This window comes from Nanorana parkeri, unplaced genomic scaffold (genome assembly GCF_000935625.1).
Source record: "Nanorana parkeri isolate BGI_ZX_2015 unplaced genomic scaffold, ASM93562v1 scaffold41, whole genome shotgun sequence".
NCBI lineage: Eukaryota > Metazoa > Chordata > Amphibia > Anura > Dicroglossidae > Nanorana > Nanorana parkeri.
The window spans coordinates 566,819-587,142 of record NW_017306309.1 but is presented as its reverse complement, the minus strand read 5'-3'; the positions used below and the strand labels follow the sequence as shown (position 1 = coordinate 587,142).

Here is a 20,324-nt window from a genome sequence, read left to right as displayed (position 1 = left end):
CCTATTCCCAGGTGCTCGCTAGAGAAGAAGCCAGTGGTTGCTTTATGAGTCCAAAGATAGCTCTCTCTCTCTCAAGGTTCTGGATTATCCTGGCTGTCCGCTGTACTATTTCCATAGCTGGTCGCTCTTAAAGGACCATCGTGCTAATAATTCTAGCCATTGCCATGGGAGAATACAGAGCCCTCTGAGTTAATACCCGGGTATATCCTACAAATCCCAAGCCCTCTCTCCTGTTTGATCCTGCAAATAAATACTGAAAAGACCCTATGACTTGAGCCTGTTCTGTTCCGAAGTGTCGGTGTGGCTAGATCTGAGCAAGGGGCCAGTGGCTGACAAACAGGTAGGAGAATTCTAGTTCATATTCATCGGCTCCTTCGGGGGTGAGCGCTACATAGTAAACCTATATATTTTAGAAGCTGACCTAGTAATCTATTTTATTACTGACATAGACAGGATTATGTTTCTCAACAAAATTGAACTGACGCCTCAAGATAATATATTGCCTGATTCGTTTTCCTTTATTTGATACACTCTCTTAATATTAGTCAGATATGCTGTATAATAATGCAATCATTTTAAAGCAATTCAGTTTAAGAGTTTAAGTAGCAAACAAGTGCATATTATGAAATTAGGTGGCCACACACACAGCAAAGATATTGCTTGAATTAGAAAACAGTGCATTAAGTACCTTTACTCCAGAGTTGATGTAACAGAGTGTTGTTCAGAGGTTGATTAAGAATGATAAGTCCACAGTTTAAATGTTCTGCAAGAAAGGGAAAAATCATATAAAGAAAAATCTATGAAAATACCCCTAAATCATAAACATGTCTTGGTTTATAGTAACTTAAACTATACAAATTTGGTCTACTGTAAAAAAAAAAAAAAAATGAGGAGCTGCCATCTATGATCTACCATAGACATACTGATGCCAGCTGTTCAGAATGATATGTAGTATTTCCACCACCTAATTAGGAAAATTTGATTGGAAATGCAATCCACACACTGCAAATGAACTGGCCTCAGGTCAAGGAAAAATATATTTTTTTTAAATCTATACACGTAGGAATGTGACAATGCAGAAAATAACTATTTATTTTCAAAACTGTTCCTGAACCTATGATGTACATTTTTTGTTCATTAAAAAGAAGGCATTCTACAGGACAGATAAAAAAAAAAACATTATTTAAAGCTAAACCCCAGATAAATAGGTAAATACACAAATGAAAAATATGTATCATAGTGGTTTATCTTCCAAAGGATTCCTGACATTTAGGCAGACCTACCAGACTGTGTGCCATAAAGTAAAAAATAAAGCTAGCTTACCTGAATAGCTTGTATTTGGTTATGTAGCCACCTTGCCCTAAGCAGTGACTCTTTCAATTTAGTTATTCCGGACTGTAGCCAACCTAAGCTGATTATAGTTTTGTGCTCAAAGTGGTTTCTCCTAGGTCCAGTGTTATAATTTGCTTCTGCCTTCTGCTAGAGTGTGACCCAGGTAATAGAGCAAGAACGTGCACTAATGCAGGTTATGATTATTTGCGTCTTCCTAGCAAACCACTAGGAGGTTTATTGCCATTGTTGTATGCTGGGGGAGGGCATAAATATTTGGGGCTGACCTTGCAAGTGTCTCTTCCTCTCAGGCTCCTGCCCGGGGAAGGGTTTTGATACTGATCCTGACCTCCTAGACCTGCTGCCTCCGAAGGCCACATGTGCCTGGTTTGGGGCCTGAGCTTGCACTGCCTTGCTGGAGGTAATTTTCCAAAAGGAGTGGAGCTTATTCTGGGAAGGGACACCAGGAACGAGGTGCCTGAGATACTGGAATTTGTCCTGGACCTTGCAGGGAGTCTGGTATCTCACCCTGGCAGTTTCTACTATGTATGCTTTACAGTCAAGTGCTCCAGAATCACAAGATGCCTGTCTGGCCTAAAGGTCCTCATACCTCTGGAGGACTGTAAGTAGAATGCTAGAGTATGAAGTCTGCATATGCATGTGGCTTAAAGTGACTGGCACCCCATTCACATCCCACGGCCAGTTAGCAACTTACCCCTGAAATATCAGCTCACCCTGCCTCTGAGGTTCTTCATATGCTTCTGGGGGTTGTGGGGTGCTACAGTCATATTTTCCAAAGTCTCAAAAGATGTAAGCACCTCCAGGTGGTGGGAAAAAAGGAGCTAGGAGTCAACTTGGCAAAGGTTGCAACTTGCTCTTGGCAACTTGCTCTGAAATGTTAACCTCAGACTCCACTCCCAGCTACACTGTGATTCCATGTTTTGGCATTGCCTCTGTCTTCTGTTATGTATTGCTATGTTTTCTGTTTGAACTCCTAGCCTCCCAATGGCCATATACCATGCGATGAAAGTACAGCTTACTGCAGTTGCCTTGTATGTGGTCTTAATGTCTCTGGGATGGCTGGGATGGTCAATTATACATACTGATTATGCAGTGCTTACATTTTTTTTCACTTTGCAAAAATATAACCATTTAAAAGCTATTCAGTTTGCTAGCTTTATTATTTTTTGCATTGTGGTGCTGGACATTTCAACGTATGTCATGATTTGATCCAATGTGTTTATTGAAAATTGTTTCTAGTCAGTAAGCTTCTACAGTGCCTGACCAGCTGCTACTCACCCATTTTAGAAATAATATAGACAGTATATTAAGTTATAATGCTGTTGGTTACTGTTGCAAAGCCCTCTTCTCCCTTTGTCAATGATAGTAAAGCTGTCATGTGATTTATGCAGTTTCTCTTCCTGCTGTTAGGTTACCCTGTCACTGGAGGGTTCTTGTACTCATCCTGTAAAAGAGCAGGCACTATACTTCTCTTTCTGGTGGCCTGTGTGGTGAAACACTGCTGCTTCGCTTCACCCCAGCCAGTGCATCTTTTCCACGCTTTTAGGTATTCAGAATACCTGCTCTCCCACCACTCAATGTGGTTCCTTCCCCCAACTTGTAACTTCACTAGAGAAACCACAGTGTGTGGCAATAACAGACCCACCTGACAGGTTAATACCTGCTACAGCCAGGGAGAAGTAAGGTGTTGCTGGAAAGGTAAGTATGGAGCCTGTTCTTTTATAGGGTGTTCTCCGAGTACAAGCGACACTGTGGTTTCAGGGTGTGCTGTACTTTGTTTGATAAATATCAAAGAAAAGAATAATGATGTAAGAGGTAAGTTAATAAACATTACATGTTCTGCATTTTCATTATATTACGAAGAATTAATTGGTTTTATAGTGTTTTAAGCAGGAGGAAAGCGCCAGCTTCTCTATATAACAAATCACTGCAAAATAGTTTTCTGCAAGAGATTTACAAGATATTTTATCAAAGAAAAATATGTTCAAAGCAATACGTTCATTCGATAATGCCCAAACATATAAATATATTTATCTGTTGTTCTAATGTAATTTGGGATGATTAATCAATGCATTGAAGTTCTTTACTTTGTTTTTTTTCTCATTTAAACCAAATTTATTTTCTATGAGATTTTTCCTAGTTATATATAACAATGTATATTATTAGATTTAGATTATACTATACTAATTCACTTATTTAGTTATATACATTTTATTGGCTCTGTAGTTGGACATGGAAGTAACTTGAATCGCTACATAATGGTGACTGGTGTTTTGCAGCAAATGAACAACGCCCGTTACCACTGGGGTACATAGAAAACAACTGTTACTCATGTACCCGATGTGCGGTGCAATGCTAACAAATTAATGTGCTAAGACAGTGCATCACACTGCTCACCCACCAGACCTGTCACACCACACAAGCCCACAGCCTAAAATGCAAGTGTGCGGGCTAGTGTGTACAAGCCCTAAGAATTTTCTTCTAGATTTTTCCCACACTCTGTTGAATCCACACTCTTGGTGTTTGCCATAGTAAACAGTTTTCTAGCTATACCTTCTCTGTAATTCAGCTTCCCCCTAACAGTAAAATATTTCTAAATGTGTGCGGGTGGAACAGAACACCAACTCTGTTGGGCCTAGTAGTAAAAACACTCTACTGATCATACTGTTATGTTGCAGATACTGACAACAAATCTGTATTGTTGGTTCATTAATTAATGTTGTTGTTTTATTAAGGTGCATGCTGAGTGGACTGCAGTAACAACAGCAATATAGTATCAGTTGGAACTCAACTTTCAAATTATAACAAAGCTTAACTCTAGGCTTAGAATCTTTGCCACCCTTTGCCTTTCCCTCTCCATCCCTTCAACCTTCACTCAGTTATACTGCAGCCTCTAAAAAATACTGCATACTTACCTTTTATCCAGATGTCTTTGAAGGGCTTCGATGATGAAGCGGGTCCTCTTTGCCATCTTCTCTTCGGTGATGGGCAGATCCTAAATGCTGCAGAGGGTGATACCATGTAATGATACCCTGGGCTCACAGGAAGTGGGTTGAAAGAGGCTGGGTGTCATTCAACCTTGATAAGGAGTGGTGACATATAGCTGGATCTGTGAGTCTGCAGGGGACAGCCCCAAAAAACAGGTACAAATAGCAAACTGGGCGGCGAGTTTTATTATTAGAAGCTACGCTACCAAGGACTTCAAATTTAAAAAAGAGGTAAATGTTTTTCCCCATGGTTCTCTTTAGGGTCACGGGAGGACATATGCTAGCGTCCTCCCATGACCCAAAGCTCAGTATATCGCGAGCTACAGCTCGCGGTATACCGAGACCGCCGCAGCCGGGAGGGATCCCGACATTACTGTTGAGATACCCCCAACTGCGTGAGTGACAGCTGGCTCTGCCTATCTAGAGGCAGAGCCAGCTGTTCCCGCCCCCTTGCCCCATCCATTCTTACAGTCCGCGCTAGAGGATCGGACAGGGGAGGGGGAAATCCCTGCAGGGAGCCGTGACTGACAGGGAGATGTTCGAGAAGTGAACGAGCGACGGTATGTGTTAGAGCCGACGTGCAACAGTTTCATTGTCGCAAGTCAGCTCCAACTATGAGGATGAGTGATTTTAACTCACCTCAGAGTTCTTCTTTAATGTTTTGTCCAAACTGCAATAGGCTACATGGAGTAAAACCACAGTGTTACTTGTACTCAGGAAAACAAACAAATGCACAGTATTTTTTGTAAATCCTCTCCACATCTGGATTTAAAATAAAACATATTGCTAAAAATAACTAGGTTCCCACTAATGTGTGCAACACAGACTCTAATGTATAATGTACTCCTGCAAAGGATAATTTGTGTTGATGCCCCTCTTTGTTCTTTAGCAAATCTGCAAAGTCCCATCCACTAGTGAACAAAACAACTTGACTGGAAGATTTGGCTTTGTGCAGCTGTAGGGAGCAAAACCACTAGCAATGGAGCAAAATCTACCTAACTCTACACATCAGAAAATAATGCTGCCAACTCTCCCATGTCAGCCTCGTGTGCATGTAAGTGGCTAGAATTTATACCACCTCCTCGGCAAAAGGGAGCATGATGATGGATCTGTGTTAGTACACAACAACCCAGGCCCCATGTATGTTACAGGTATGCCGGAAATGGACAGTCTCTTTAACGCGACTGTAACTAAAAGCTGAGAACCTGTCAGTGGGAAGGGGTGGAGGGATTCCAATTGCACTATAAAGTTGAAACTCTTTGCTGGTATTGGAAATTGGAGTTCAGCATTCGTCCCATTGACATCAAGCAATAGTGCTGTCACAAGACCATTCCTACTACAGACTGACCAAGAATACAGAAACAAGTTTAAACATAGGGTCTTTTAAAATATAGCCCTTGCTCTTCTAATCAAGAAAGGGCTTCTACTTCTATTTCTGCACAGGGTCAGAATTTCTACTGAACTAAATTGAAAATAAGGTGCTGGATTAGAGCTGCAACAATTATTCGATTAAGACGATTAAAATCGACGATGGAAAACGTTGTCAACGTTTTCCATCGTCAATTCGTCGGCTAAAATTCAAATTTCACACTCGCAGCTGCATGCCCGTCGCTCACACCACGCCCACATCGGTTAAGCCGCTCACGCCACGCCCGGCGCACACGCGATGCTGCTTATGCCACGCCCACCGCACATGCTGAGGTCATGCTTCTGCCCCTCTCCTCCCGGTGAGCTTCCCGACTCGCCACTGCCCGCCGACAACCAAGGGCCCACCGTCATTCAAAGTAAGTGACTCAAGATCGGCCGGGAGCTTTTTAATGTTTCCTGTTTTTTTAAAGCTTATATGGTATGCTGCATTGTGCCGCTGTATTATACAATACAGAGTACCATGCAGAATACAATACAATGCAGAATACCAATGTATTATACAGCGGTACACTGCAGAATACCAGCAGCTATAGAGGAACAACAGTGCAGAGGTCAGCAATGCAGTGCAGAGGTCAGCAATGTGACGCGCAGTGCAGAGGTCAGCCATGACGCACAGTACAGAGGTCAGGGTGTGACGCACAGTACAGAGGTCACACAAAAAAGTACAGGGACTTACAGTTGCTTTGACCTCTTCTTCTCCTGGTGATGGTGGGGGAGCAGCGAGGTTTCCTACACGCCCAGCCGGCTCTCTCCTGCGCAGAAGAAGCAGGCCAACTGCAGTTCGGCAATCTTCCTCTCCCACCAATGGCAGCTGAGGTGGGCGGAGGAAACTGCTGTGGCCGCCAAGGAGCCCAATCGAAGCGTGCACAGACGATGGCAGTCAAGCTTCTTGTTCTCTTCTCCACGCCGCCGCAGTCTTAAAGTCAGAGCAGTCTTAAAGAGTCCACATCTTTCGGACGTTATTAATCTGAGTTTCCCCACTCAGTATGACCCCACGCTTGCGGCCATATTGAGTGGGACACTAAGATTAATAACGTGCTGGATTAGTCTGACACAGGGGTGGACTGGGCCCGGGGGCAGGATGGCAATTGCCCCCCAAGCCTCTCTGATACCTTTGCAAACGTCCCCCCCCGCCGCCGTAAGCATTTAATCTCTCCCCTCTCAGCCGCTCTGCTGCTGCAGCGGCCCAGAGGGGAGAGATTAAGCACTTGCGCTGGCAGGGGCGTTTGCAAAGGTATCAGAGAGGCACGGGGGGCAATTTCCACCCTGCCCCCGGGCCTAGTCCGCCCCTGGGTCAGACTAATCCAGCACGTTATTAATATGAGTGACCCACTCAATATGGCCACAAGCGAGGGGCATACTGAGAGGGGCAACTCAGATTAATAATGTACAAAAGATGTTGACTGGGAGCAGGTGCTCTTTAATACTACTCTGATCACAACGATTGAGCAATCCCTCTCCCTCCTCCAGACCGCTGCAGCTTCAGCTCCACGAAGTGGGCACTCAGCGAGGCGGCTCTGATCACACCTGTCAGCCTTCCCTCTCTCTGCTCCTGGCACCTGCAGCTTCAGAGCGGCTGGGAGTAGAGAGAGGGAGTGATAACAGGTGTGATCAGAGCCGCCTCTCTGAGTGCCCGCTCCGTGTAGCTGAAGCTGCAGCGGTCGGGAGGAGAGAGAGGGATCGCAGAGAGCTAGTGTCTGCTCTGCATGGGACACTACTGCCACGGTGATCGTTCGCTTCTGTTCCCTCTTCTCAGCCACTCTGTAGCTGCAGCAGCCGAGAAGAGAGAACAGAAGGAAGCGATCGCCGCAGCGGTAGTGTCCCATCCCTGGTCCCGCCGGCGGCGCACCCCATCGCTGACATTGCTATCGCCCCCCCGCAATTTTCATTCGCCAATTGCGAGGGGGCGAGTGGAAATTTTGAGGCCTGGTATAATACTGGTACTATTGCTGCGATTTGCTGTATTCCTCTATAGCTGCTGGTATTCTGCATTGCGGTGCTGTATAATGTACTATATTGCCCCCCCCCTTTTTTTTTTACTTCCACCGCTCCAAGCTTGCTCCCGTGATGGACTACAATCTCCATACAAACTAGTAGTCCATCACTGGAGCCTTTTTTTAAAAATCCGATTAATCAAAATTAATAATCGGCTAACTAATCGATTTTGAAAATAATTGTTAGCTGCAGCCCTATGCTGGATACAAATTTTCAAATGCTCAGTGGAATTATCCCTGGGCACACTAGCTCCCATATGGTAGCACTACACAAAATGTAAAAATAAAAGGGGGGCAGAGAACCAATATTTTAGAGTCCACATACATAAGGTCCAATAAGGGTGCCTACTGGACTGTATGTACATAGCATTTCTACATTTCTAAAAAAAAACTACTAATGGCAGTAAACCTACTTCAACTTTAAAACAAGAGGGCATGGGGAGTTTGTACGTTTTTTTAAGGGGGGTCATCTTTTTTTAATTTCTCTTTATGATAATCCTTAATGCCACTTTCAACGTGACAAACAGCTATAGGCAGTAGGCAGATGTCTCTGCGTATAACAAGCTGTTCTAACAGTTATGAACATGTTAGGATACATTTTCAACATTTTTATCTGTCAAATTGAATGGCTGTGACATGCATTGATTTTGAATTAAACAATTTGCACTTCTATAATAAAAAAACACTTCAACAAAGAATAACTTCAACTTGCAAGATAAATATTTATTGTTTCTTGTAGTGAAAGATAAATGGTTATGTAATTAAATTAATGCGCTGGTATTTCAAATGATTAGCAGCTGATTAGCAATTTTCACCAGGAAGAAAATTAAACATCTGATTGTAAAGCTTTTGAAGAATGGGAACCGAAGACTTAACTAGCAATAATTTTTGCCAGCATTGTAATAGATGGAATACTGCAAATGAGAAATAATTAAACAAATATGTTTCTAACTACTTTCATCACAGGGTTTTAATTTTAAAACACATTAGACAAAAAATAGATTATACACGTGATTCTCATTTCCACTGATTATATTTCCTTAACTTATCACTCATTTGTGTTGTGTGTGCATATAAAATCTGACCTAAAGTAAACCTACTTGTTTACTTCACATTTACTAAAAACATTTTGGCAATAAAAGTACGGATATTTTTATAAATAAGAAAAGAGAGAAAATAAAACCAATAAAAAGGACAAAGTGTTCTCATATCCTGTTTGTTTTCTTCCTTTGCAAAAAGAAATTTCATTAAAATTCAGGTTAAAATGGAACATGCTTTTTATCCATGTGTGCTGTAGTAGGATATCAATATGCAGAATTTCATAGCTGCATTCTTCCAGTTTCTTTTTAAAGAGCAAGTGCACTATTTGGTACTTTCTACTTCTGTCCTCTAGGGCTTTCAGTACAAATAATACTTACCTACAACCTTTTTCCTCTAAGATTTTTATTGTGCAGGCTGCCTGGCAATGCACTGCAGCCTCCATTTTCTTTAACGGAAAGGTCCCCTACAGCCAGAGAGACAGTGAATATGCCTTTCAATAAAGTGAATAGAAGCTGGTGTGTAGATGTAGGGTGTCACTTCAAAGAATTATGAAGATTTTGGGCAGAGGTTGTGCAGTGCTTGGCAGGTCACATAGTAAAGCTATTGGAAAAGTAAGGATGTAGGCAAAGTTGATCTATACGGTTTGATGTGAAGATCTAATATTTGAAAACATATAGTTTTCTATATGCCAACTGATGGCATGTAAAACAGCGACTTAAAGATGACCTTGCACCAAATGCACTTATTAAACAGTGGGCCACTCATCTATGTAAAAACAATGCTTTTAGAAAAAAAAAAGCATCTGTGAAGAAAAGTTTAAAAAATACAGGCAGTCCCCGGGTTACATACATGATAGGGACTTTAGGTTTGTACTTAAGTTGAATTTGTATGTAAGTCAGAACAGGTACATTTTTGTAAGTGTAACTCCAGCCCAACTTTTTTTTTTAGTTTTGGATAGCATAGGGAAGGGTCACGTTTGTTTTGCTGTCTATTCCTGTTGTTCAGAAGATTATAATAGAATTAAAAAAAAAATTTCTTTAAAATGACACACCAAAAAAAGTTTTTTCCTATTTTTTATTTTATTTTATAAACTTTATTTTTTTTAAATTTGTTTGCATTTTTAATTTTTATTTATTTAACTTTTTTTACATTTTCTTGTCTTTTTAATTTAATTTTTTAAAACTTTTTTATTTTATGGGAGAGCAGCAGGGATTTGAAGGGACACAGGCCGCTGCAGCCACAGTCCTCCTTAATGTAACGGTGGCTGCCGGTACATTTAGAACTGTGGACCCTGGTTCGTAAGTACGGAGTGTCCGTAAGTCGGACGTCCGTAACCTGGGGACTGCCTGTATACTTACCTTACACCTAGCTTTCACACACAAAAGGGTGATGTCGCAGTCGTGGCAGTGAGATTCTGGGAACACCGAGTATCCCAAATCTTGCGTGAAGTTGCTGCAGCAGGCAAGGTGCAGGAGGGTCTTCTTGTGTGCATTTAGTAAGTCTGACAGCCAGGCAACTCACATTTTAGGAGAGGTCAGAAATGGCACCAAACATGTTTATCTCATGACAGTTGATTTTGCTATTTTTAGTTAATATGACTACAGCCAAATACTTTCTAGAAATCATCATCAGTCTCTGGTTGCTTTGGATGATCATTAGCTTACTCTTCTTTGAAAAACTATTTCATTTCAGAAATATGGGTAGGCATATAAGCAGGTTTCAGGTAGTGACACACCATCTCTATTAGAACAAAAACTAAAAAACAAAATCCTTGTTTTAAAGCGGACCTTTACACTCAAAAATCAGATTCTACCAATGCATCCCTCTATGTATGATGATTATTAATAAACATAGGCATGTCAGCTGTAAAATCCTGTGATTTTGAAATACTTACACTTGCAGAGCATTCACTTCCTGCTTTCAAAGGGCAAAATAACTTCAGTTTTCCAAAGAAACGCACACTAGGATTGCCTTGTCATCAGCAGAGCATTGCTAGGAAATCTCATGACATCTCAGGAAAAGGCATTTTCCTCCCCTGAGATGATGTGCATGGTCACATGTCATAGTCACATGTCTAGTAACATGTGCCAGAAATCAGGAAGTATAAGGAGAGCTAGGAATCTGCCATTAGCAAACATGGCCACTGTCAGAAGACTGGGGAAGAAAAGAGAAATAAGGTATGCAAAGAATACAATGTCCGCAATTATCTAGAAGTATGTGTTTGTAGATTGTCATTACTAAACATTAATAGAGGTGTGTTTTTTGTTATTTTAAAGATCTGGGTAAAGGTCTACTTTAAGTTGTTACTCACAACTATATAAATCAAAGGTCATATTACAAAAATCCCAATACTTTATCAAAGCAAATGAAAGAACATCCTAAAATCACATATGTCAACTTTTCCTCAAGTAAAAACATTGGGTTTTTGCACTTTCAAAAAGACTCCAAGAGCAAGGGTAAAAAAAAACAGAGGGAGACTAGCTTAAATGAAGCCAGGATGTGTTTACAGCTAGCCCTAATTATGCTTTTACTTGGCTTGACTAAACTAGTAGTAGGTTACTTTTCATGCAATGCCTGAGCGAATTGCATCATGTTTATTTTGTAAATTACACACAGAACATAAATTGTGATATTTGTCCACTTAGGTGGTCTTTATTGAATAATAGATTCTAATTTAAGACCTGAAGACTTTAGGGGGTTGAGGTAGCAAGAGCAAATAGGCTGTTCACATTGTAAGGCTGGGCACACACATTACAACCATTGCAAGACTTTTGTCTTGCGATGGTTGTAAGGTACTTAAAAAAACGTAAGATCTACCTATCTTGCATAGGCAGATCGTACTTGCGATGACCGCAAGCCACGCCCCCTGAGGGACGGGTTTCCGATGACCGCAATGCCGAACGGGCAGTGTGCGCTTGCATACACCGGACCGTCCGGCTTTTATCTTACGAACATGCTACACACCCGCCCAACATCGTACGATGCTCGGCGGGTTTTCAAACATGTTCGTAAGTTTAAAGTCATGCGACCTTACAGTAGTAGAGGTCGCACGGCTTCCACACACCTTACCATAATCGTACGATCGCGGGATTTTCCACGATTATCGTAAGGTGTGTGGGAACCTTAAGGAAATTTTCCCTTAGTTTAGTGAAAGTGGTAAAAATTCAGTTTGCAAACAATACCCAACCACGTGCAGTGAAATAAAAAAGTATTTTTCCTTGCACATAATTAGCTGATAAAAGTCAGCAGGCCTTCACCTCATTTACCAAGCTAAGGGAAAATTTCCTTTGCAGAGTGATCAGCCTATTTGCTTTAATATATCAAACCCTTGCTGTCAACACTTAGCATTTCGAAGTGGCACATCATCCTAATAAAAACAAAAATTCAACCTCATTTTGCAGGTTATTGTTTACTATTGTTCACAGGTTGCAAGTACCTGGCTAGAAACTGTCCTCTTGCTGGCAAAACGCTTGCTGTGTGCAGACAGGAAGAGGCATCTGCACCTGCTCTGTCCACCCACTCTCTGATTCCCAAGTGGTTTCTGGGATTGCAAAATCTCCTATGCCTCTACTACAAGAACTGTGCAACGCTTCTTAAATGCCCAAAAAATGCTATAGGAGCATTGGCCAAGTGTTTAAGGGGCGTTACAATATACTTCAATGAAGCCATTTGTCCAGCGGCAATGCCTCCAAAATGCAACAAGCATTCTTTTTTTTTTTACATGCAGCAACAAAACGCTAACGCCCATGTGTGAACTGCACTGGGCGGGTGTTATTGCATTATCCCACATGAGCGTTAATAAGCGGCAGAGAGGTGTTAAAAATGCTTCTAATGCCTGGTGGTTTTAACAGACGTGTGAAAGAGGCCTTATGCATAGGCTTAAAGGAGAACTATTGGATCAGTGCTTTTCCCCATAGTTCTCCTAAAGGTCATGGGAGACCACAAACTAGTGTTTTCCCGTGACCCAAAGCTCAGTATACCGCAGCCAGAACGGATCCCGACAATGCTGTCGAGATCCACCCATCTGCAGGACAGACAGCTGGCTCTGCCTATCCAGAGGCAGAGCCAGCTGTGCCCGCCCCCTCCCCAGGCCGTTCCGCCAGTCAGCGCTGGAGGATCGGACAGGGGAGGGGGGGAATCCCTGCACGGAGCCGTGACAGTCACGGCTCTCTGCAGGGATAGATCGAGAAGTGAGCAAGCGACAGTATGTGTTCGCTCACTTCCCGATCTACTGAGCCGACCTGTGACAGTTTAATTGCCACAGGTTGGCTCAGATTATGAGGCCGAGTGAAAATCACTCGCCTCATAATTCTCCTTTAACTTAAAATGACAGCAAATTAAAACGGTTTTAAGTTTATACTGTATAATCACTAGCAGGATGCAGAAAATAGTTTCACTATCAAGTCATTAAATCATCATAACATGGGTTATAGAAGTAAACACAAGGTAGTTGACTTTTTACTCATTTAAATAATGGAAAAAATCCACACTGTAACAAACAATGACATTCTGGAAAGATTCTTACCCTACATGTATGCAAGAAATGCTAGTCTGCTGATAAATGCCAATTATATAAGTATTGTGTTAGGTTATCTGGCATTTTATGGGCCAGGCATAATTAACTTTGCAAAGTAACTATGCTGCCAATACACATAGTATCTGTATTTATTAGTTATGATGAGCCATGCTGCACATCATGTATAATTAAAACAGCTACTGCTTCCCTATCCCCAAGAAATACAGCAAAACCTGTAAATAAAGACTAGCTATGGGACTACAAGGAATTGGCCTTGTTTTCAGCCTGTCTTCTCAGCCATTTCCTTTCGTCTCAACACTAAAGCTGTCAGACTTAATTAAGAATTATTGAGAATAAGTATTTCAGTCCTATAAATCTACATTTCGCCAAAGTAACTTGGGCGTCTTAGCAAACATTTCTTTTTAAAGAAGCAATATCTCTTAGTGAAACCTAATTTAGGCTCTTGATATAAAACTTTATGCTTTAAGTGGGCTTTATAACTTTCCCGCACAAAAAGCTCTTGTCACAAAATAATTTTTATTATATATCTGGTTTATTACGGTACTTAAGGTTGACTTTGGTGCATTTATGCCTCAAATGCTTTTCGGTTGTAATCACTGTACCAACCTCATTTAGTGACTTTAAACAGGCTTATTCTAAAATATTAGTTTAGAATACACACTGTTGCCTTCTTGTGCCAAGAAAAACAGTGACTGTCAATAAAGGGAAATGCCTGCACATAGGAGTAGTCTCTACTACATCTCATGGTGGCTTTATACTTCATATATATTTGCCTATTTTAAAGTGTTTGCAGCTAAATTTCTGTTTCATAATTAAAATGACATTTCACATTTTAGGACATATTGATCCCCCATAAGGCATTGCCACCCACAAAAAAGTTTTCTCCTCATTAAACGCATCAGGGAAGATTTTTCCAAATAACTTCTGTTTTTGGGTACCCTACAAAGAAGATCTACATAACCCACAGCATGGTTGTGGTAGGTCACCTGCATGATATCCAGATGCTATAAAAAAAATATTTAAAATGCCCAGGATAAGGAATTACTGTATCACCTGCCTTCCATAGCATTGTACGGTTAAATCACTCAGTAGCTGTAACGTTCCTCCCTGCCGGGCCGCGTCACGTGTGCGTTCCAGCGTGGAACGAAACAGGGGGAGGCGCCGCAGAGGGGCTCCTCCTCCATCCGGGAACGTACTGTGCGCTCCACGCTGGAACGCGGCAGTGCGCCGCAGCTGCGTGACATCACGGCCGCGGCCTATTTAAACGGAGACCGAACGATGCAGGGTGTTCACTATTGGGTTTCTCATGCCCAAACACCCTAGAACCTCGTGCTTGAAGCATACTGCTCACCTGGACCAAACTGAGGACTACCCTACTGCTGAGAGAAGTGACTCCCGTCACCACTGATCCACACCTAAAAGCGCAAGTAACTTAAAGCCTATAGGGCTTCCACATGTATGGACTACCTAGAAGTTTACATCTGTACTAAGTGTATGCTTACAGGACTGAACTGCCTACCTACCTTATATGAGCATATGTACATGTGTGTATCTATGGACTACCTATATCTATAAGTACTGGGACTTGTGGGCACTTATAACTGTTTTGCCAACCACCGCATTAGTTCAGCAGGTCTTAAGGAAACACCACCTAAAGAAGCACCTCGTGATCCCATCAGGGGCTTACGGGCTGATACCTCCATCCCCTTACCATTTCTATTTACATCCCACTACGGCTCACGATGCAAGAACCCCAAACTCTCCGCCTATGATTGAGAGCGACGCCTGGGTTTTCGTGACTGAGCGCCGTATAGAGTCCATACCAGGTTTTCCTAGCTACCGCAGTTGAGATCCTACTCACCTCCTACTAACCACAAGCGGGCTGTGACAGAATAGTGAACCCTACGTTAAATGGATCCAGCGGAGCTCACTCCCCACGTTCTCGCCTTAGCTGAGAAAGTGGAGGCCCTCACACAGACCGTGCAGGAAATCCGTGAGTCCCCCTCCCCAGGCCGTTCCGCCAGTCAGCGCTGGAGGATCGGACAGGGGAGGGGGGGAATCCCTGCACGGAGCCGTGACAGTCACGGCTCTCTGCAGGGATAGATCGAGAAGTGAGCAAGCGACAGTATGTGTTCGCTCACTTCCCGATCTACTGAGCCGACCTGTGACAGTTTAATTGCCACAGGTTGGCTCAGATTATGAGGCCGAGTGAAAATCACTCGCCTCATAATTCTCCTTTAACTTAAAATGACAGCAAATTAAAACGGTTTTAAGTTTATACTGTATAATCACTAGCAGGATGCAGAAAATAGTTTCACTATCAAGTCATTAAATCATCATAACATGGGTTATAGAAGTAAACACAAGGTAGTTGACTTTTTACTCATTTAAATAATGGAAAAAATCCACACTGTAACAAACAATGACATTCTGGAAAGATTCTTACCCTACATGTATGCAAGAAATGCTAGTCTGCTGATAAATGCCAATTATATAAGTATTGTGTTAGGTTATCTGGCATTTTATGGGCCAGGCATAATTAACTTTGCAAAGTAACTATGCTGCCAATACACATAGTATCTGTATTTATTAGTTATGATGAGCCATGCTGCACATCATGTATAATTAAAACAGCTACTGCTTCCCTATCCCCAAGAAATACAGCAAAACCTGTAAATAAAGACTAGCTATGGGACTACAAGGAATTGGCCTTGTTTTCAGCCTGTCTTCTCAGCCATTTCCTTTCGTCTCAACACTAAAGCTGTCAGACTTAATTAAGAATTATTGAGAATAAGTATTTCAGTCCTATAAATCTACATTTCGCCAAAGTAACTTGGGCGTCTTAGCAAACATTTCTTTTTAAAGAAGCAATATCTCTTAGTGAAACCTAATTTAGGCTCTTGATATAAAACTTTATGCTTTAAGTGGGCTTTATAACTTTCCCGCACAAAAAGCTCTTGTCACAAAATAATTTTTATTATATATCTGGTTTATTACGGTACTTAAGGTTGACTTTGGTGCATTTATGCCTCAAATGCTTTTCGGTTGTAATCACTGTACCAACCTCATTTAGTGACTTTAAACAGGCTTATTCTAAAATATTAGTTTAGAATACACACTGTTGCCTTCTTGTGCCAAGAAAAACAGTGACTGTCAATAAAGGGAAATGCCTGCACATAGGAGTAGTCTCTACTACATCTCATGGTGGCTTTATACTTCATATATATTTGCCTATTTTAAAGTGTTTGCAGCTAAATTTCTGTTTCATAATTAAAATGACATTTCACATTTTAGGACATATTGATCCCCCATAAGGCATTGCCACCCACAAAAAAGTTTTCTCCTCATTAAACGCATCAGGGAAGATTTTTCCAAATAACTTCTGTTTTTGGGTACCCTACAAAGAAGATCTACATAACCCACAGCATGGTTGTGGTAGGTCACCTGCATGATATCCAGATGCTATAAAAAAAATATTTAAAATGCCCAGGATAAGGAATTACTGTATCACCTGCCTTCCATAGCATTGTACGGTTAAATCACTCAGTAGCTGTAACGTTCCTCCCTGCCGGGCCGCGTCACGTGTGCGTTCCAGCGTGGAACGAAACAGGGGGAGGCGCCGCAGAGGGGCTCCTCCTCCATCCGGGAACGTACTGTGCGCTCCACGCTGGAACGCGGCAGTGCGCCGCAGCTGCGTGACATCACGGCCGCGGCCTATTTAAACGGAGACCGAACGATGCAGGGTGTTCACTATTGGGTTTCTCATGCCCAAACACCCTAGAACCTCGTGCTTGAAGCATACTGCTCACCTGGACCAAACTGAGGACTACCCTACTGCTGAGAGAAGTGACTCCCGTCACCACTGATCCACACCTAAAAGCGCAAGTAACTTAAAGCCTATAGGGCTTCCACATGTATGGACTACCTAGAAGTTTACATCTGTACTAAGTGTATGCTTACAGGACTGAACTGCCTACCTACCTTATATGAGCATATGTACATGTGTGTATCTATGGACTACCTATATCTATAAGTACTGGGACTTGTGGGCACTTATAACTGTTTTGCCAACCACCGCATTAGTTCAGCAGGTCTTAAGGAAACACCACCTAAAGAAGCACCTCGTGATCCCATCAGGGGCTTACGGGCTGATACCTCCATCCCCTTACCATTTCTATTTACATCCCACTACGGCTCACGATGCAAGAACCCCAAACTCTCCGCCTATGATTGAGAGCGACGCCTGGGTTTTCGTGACTGAGCGCCGTATAGAGTCCATACCAGGTTTTCCTAGCTACCGCAGTTGAGATCCTACTCACCTCCTACTAACCACAAGCGGGCTGTGACAGAATAGTGAACCCTACGTTAAATGGATCCAGCGGAGCTCACTCCCCACGTTCTCGCCTTAGCTGAGAAAGTGGAGGCCCTCACACAGACCGTGCAGGAAATCCGTGAGCAAAACCAAAGCTTACGTGATAGAGTTCCAACAAACCCAGCTCCCAACCGAGAGGCCCCAGAGCCTAAGGTCAGTCCCCCTGACCTGTTCTCTGGCGATCGGAGGAGATTCCGGGAGTTCGTCAATGACCGCAAATTATTATTCGAGCTACGGCCCCGTACCTACGCGAACGACCGAGTCAAGGTCCTCACATTAATTTCGTACCTCAGAGGGGAGCCCAGGGCATGGGCCGATACTTATATCGAAAAGGAGGATACCCTACTAAACTCCTTCCCACAGTTTCTGCGTAGCATGTCTCTCCTTTACGAAGACACCACCAAACAGTTGACGGCAGAAAACGCCATAAGAAGTCTGAAACAAGGCAGGAGACCGGTGGAAGACTACGTGGCCGAATTCACCCGCTGGTCTAGAGAGACTGAATGGACGGATGTCAGTCTACGAAACCAGTTCCGTATAGGCCTCTCAGAATTGTTAAAAGATGAGATCGCCCGTGCGGATCTGCCCCCCACACTCGACGCTCTGATGCAAAGAGCTATCACCATGGATAGAAGACTGCGGGAAAGACGAGCAGAACGAAGTTCGGGATACCTACCAAGTTCCTTTGTGTGACCGTACCTTTCAAGCAGCAAATCAAAAACAGTTTACCCACAAACCCCGACCACGTTCCTCCGGGCCTCGTCATGGACGAGGAAGGGTTCTTATTCAAAGACACCAAATTGTATGTACCTCCCGAAAATGCAGATGCCTCTAATTCAACTACTACATGATGCTCCTTTGGCGGGACATCCGGGAATAACTAAGACACTAGACCTCCTCAGTAGGCATTTCTGGTGGCCTCGCATAAAGGAAATGGTAACCTCTTACATAAATACCTGCCAGACCTGCATCTCTTGCAAGAGTGAAAGACGCCCACCCTACGTCTACTCATTCCACTCGAAATCCCTACCAGACCTTGGGAGTACATCTCCCTCGATTTCATTGTCGAATTACCCGCTTCTCAGGGTCATAACACAATAATGGTTTCTGTCGACCTCCTCACTAAGATGGCACACTTCGTTGCATTAAAGAAACTACCCTCCTCGAAGGAGACCGCACAATGCTTCCTCACGCACGTTGTCAAGTTACACGGATTGCCCACTCGAATCATATCAGACAGGGGAACACAGTTTGTATCGAAATTCTGGAGGACACTCTGCTCATCCCTGGACATCGACCATAGATTATCAACGGCCTACCATCCCCAGACCAACGGACAAACGGAAAGGGTAAATCAATGCCTCGAACAATACCTGAGATGCTATACGTCCCACCTTCAAGACAACTGGGTTGAGTTGCTTCCACTAGCTGAATTCGCCTTTAACAATGCCACCAGTTCTTCCACAGGGCTTATTCCTTTTTTCTCCAACTATGGATTCCATCCCAACCAGCTACCCGCCAGTCGGAGACAACGACTGGTTGTCCACGAAAAACCTGAAGGTGGACACCCCATCCAGGAAACTAGGAAGGCAATTCATCGGACCATTCTCCATCGTGAAGGTGATCAACCCGAATGCGATGAAACTCGAACTCCCTCCTACGCTGCGGGTACACCCCTGCTTCCACGTTTCCTTGCTGAAGCCGTTCAGGCCTGACCCATTCCCGAACAGGCTGCCTCCGCCCTCTCCCCCTGTACAAGTGCAGGGTGAGACCGAATACGAGGTGGGCTCAATTCTAGATTCCAGGAAGCGCAGGGGCTGCCTCCAGTACCTCATCCGTTGGAAGGGGTATGGACCCCTTGAGGATTCGTGGGAGAGTGACGGGGATGTTCACTCTCCCCTGCTGAAACGTAGGTTCCATAGAAGGTATCCCTCCAAACCTTCATCCTCAAGGAACCCTGGTGGGGTTCCCTTGGGGAGGGGGTACTGTAACGTTCCTCCCTGCCGGGCCGCGTCACGTGTGCGTTCCAGCGTGGAACACAGCAGGGGGAGACGCCGCAGAGAGGTTCCTCCTCCATCCGGGAACGTACTGTGCACTCCACGCTGGAACGCGGAAGTGCGCCGCGGCCGCGTGACGTCACGGCCGCGGCCTATTTAAACGGAGACCGAACGATGCAGGGTGTTCACTATTGGGTTTCTCATGCCCAAACACCCTAGAACTTCGTGCTTGAAGCATACTGCTCACCTGGACCAAACTGAGGACTACCCTACTGCTTACAGAACTGAACTGCCTACCTACCTTATATGAGCATATGTACATGTGTGTATCTATGGACTACCTATATCTATAAGTACTGGGACTCGTGGGCACTTAGAACTGTTTTGCCAACCACCGCATTAGTTCAGCAGGTCTTAAGGAAACACCACCTAAGGAAGCACCTCGTGATCCCATCAGGGGCTTATGGGCTGATACCTCCGTCCCCTTACCATTTCTATTTACATCCCACTACGGCTCATGATGCAAGAACCCCAAACTCTCCGCCTATGATTGAGAGCGACGCCTGGGGTTCGTGACTGAGCGCCGTATAGAGTCCATACCAGGTTTTCCTAGCTACC

The 20,324-nt window shown here is 43.4% G+C and overlaps 1 long non-coding RNA gene across 1 annotated transcript in view; it reads right to left on the bottom strand.

Annotated features, from left to right (window-relative positions):
- Nucleotides 1-692: 692 nt before the first annotated feature.
- Nucleotides 693-20,324, bottom strand: part of LOC108799510 — a 96,975-nt gene continuing 77,343 nt past the window's right edge. Inside the window, exon 3 of the long non-coding RNA XR_001942032.1 lies at nt 693-763. This is a non-coding gene — a long non-coding RNA (uncharacterized LOC108799510). The remainder of the gene's footprint in view (nt 764-20,324) is intronic.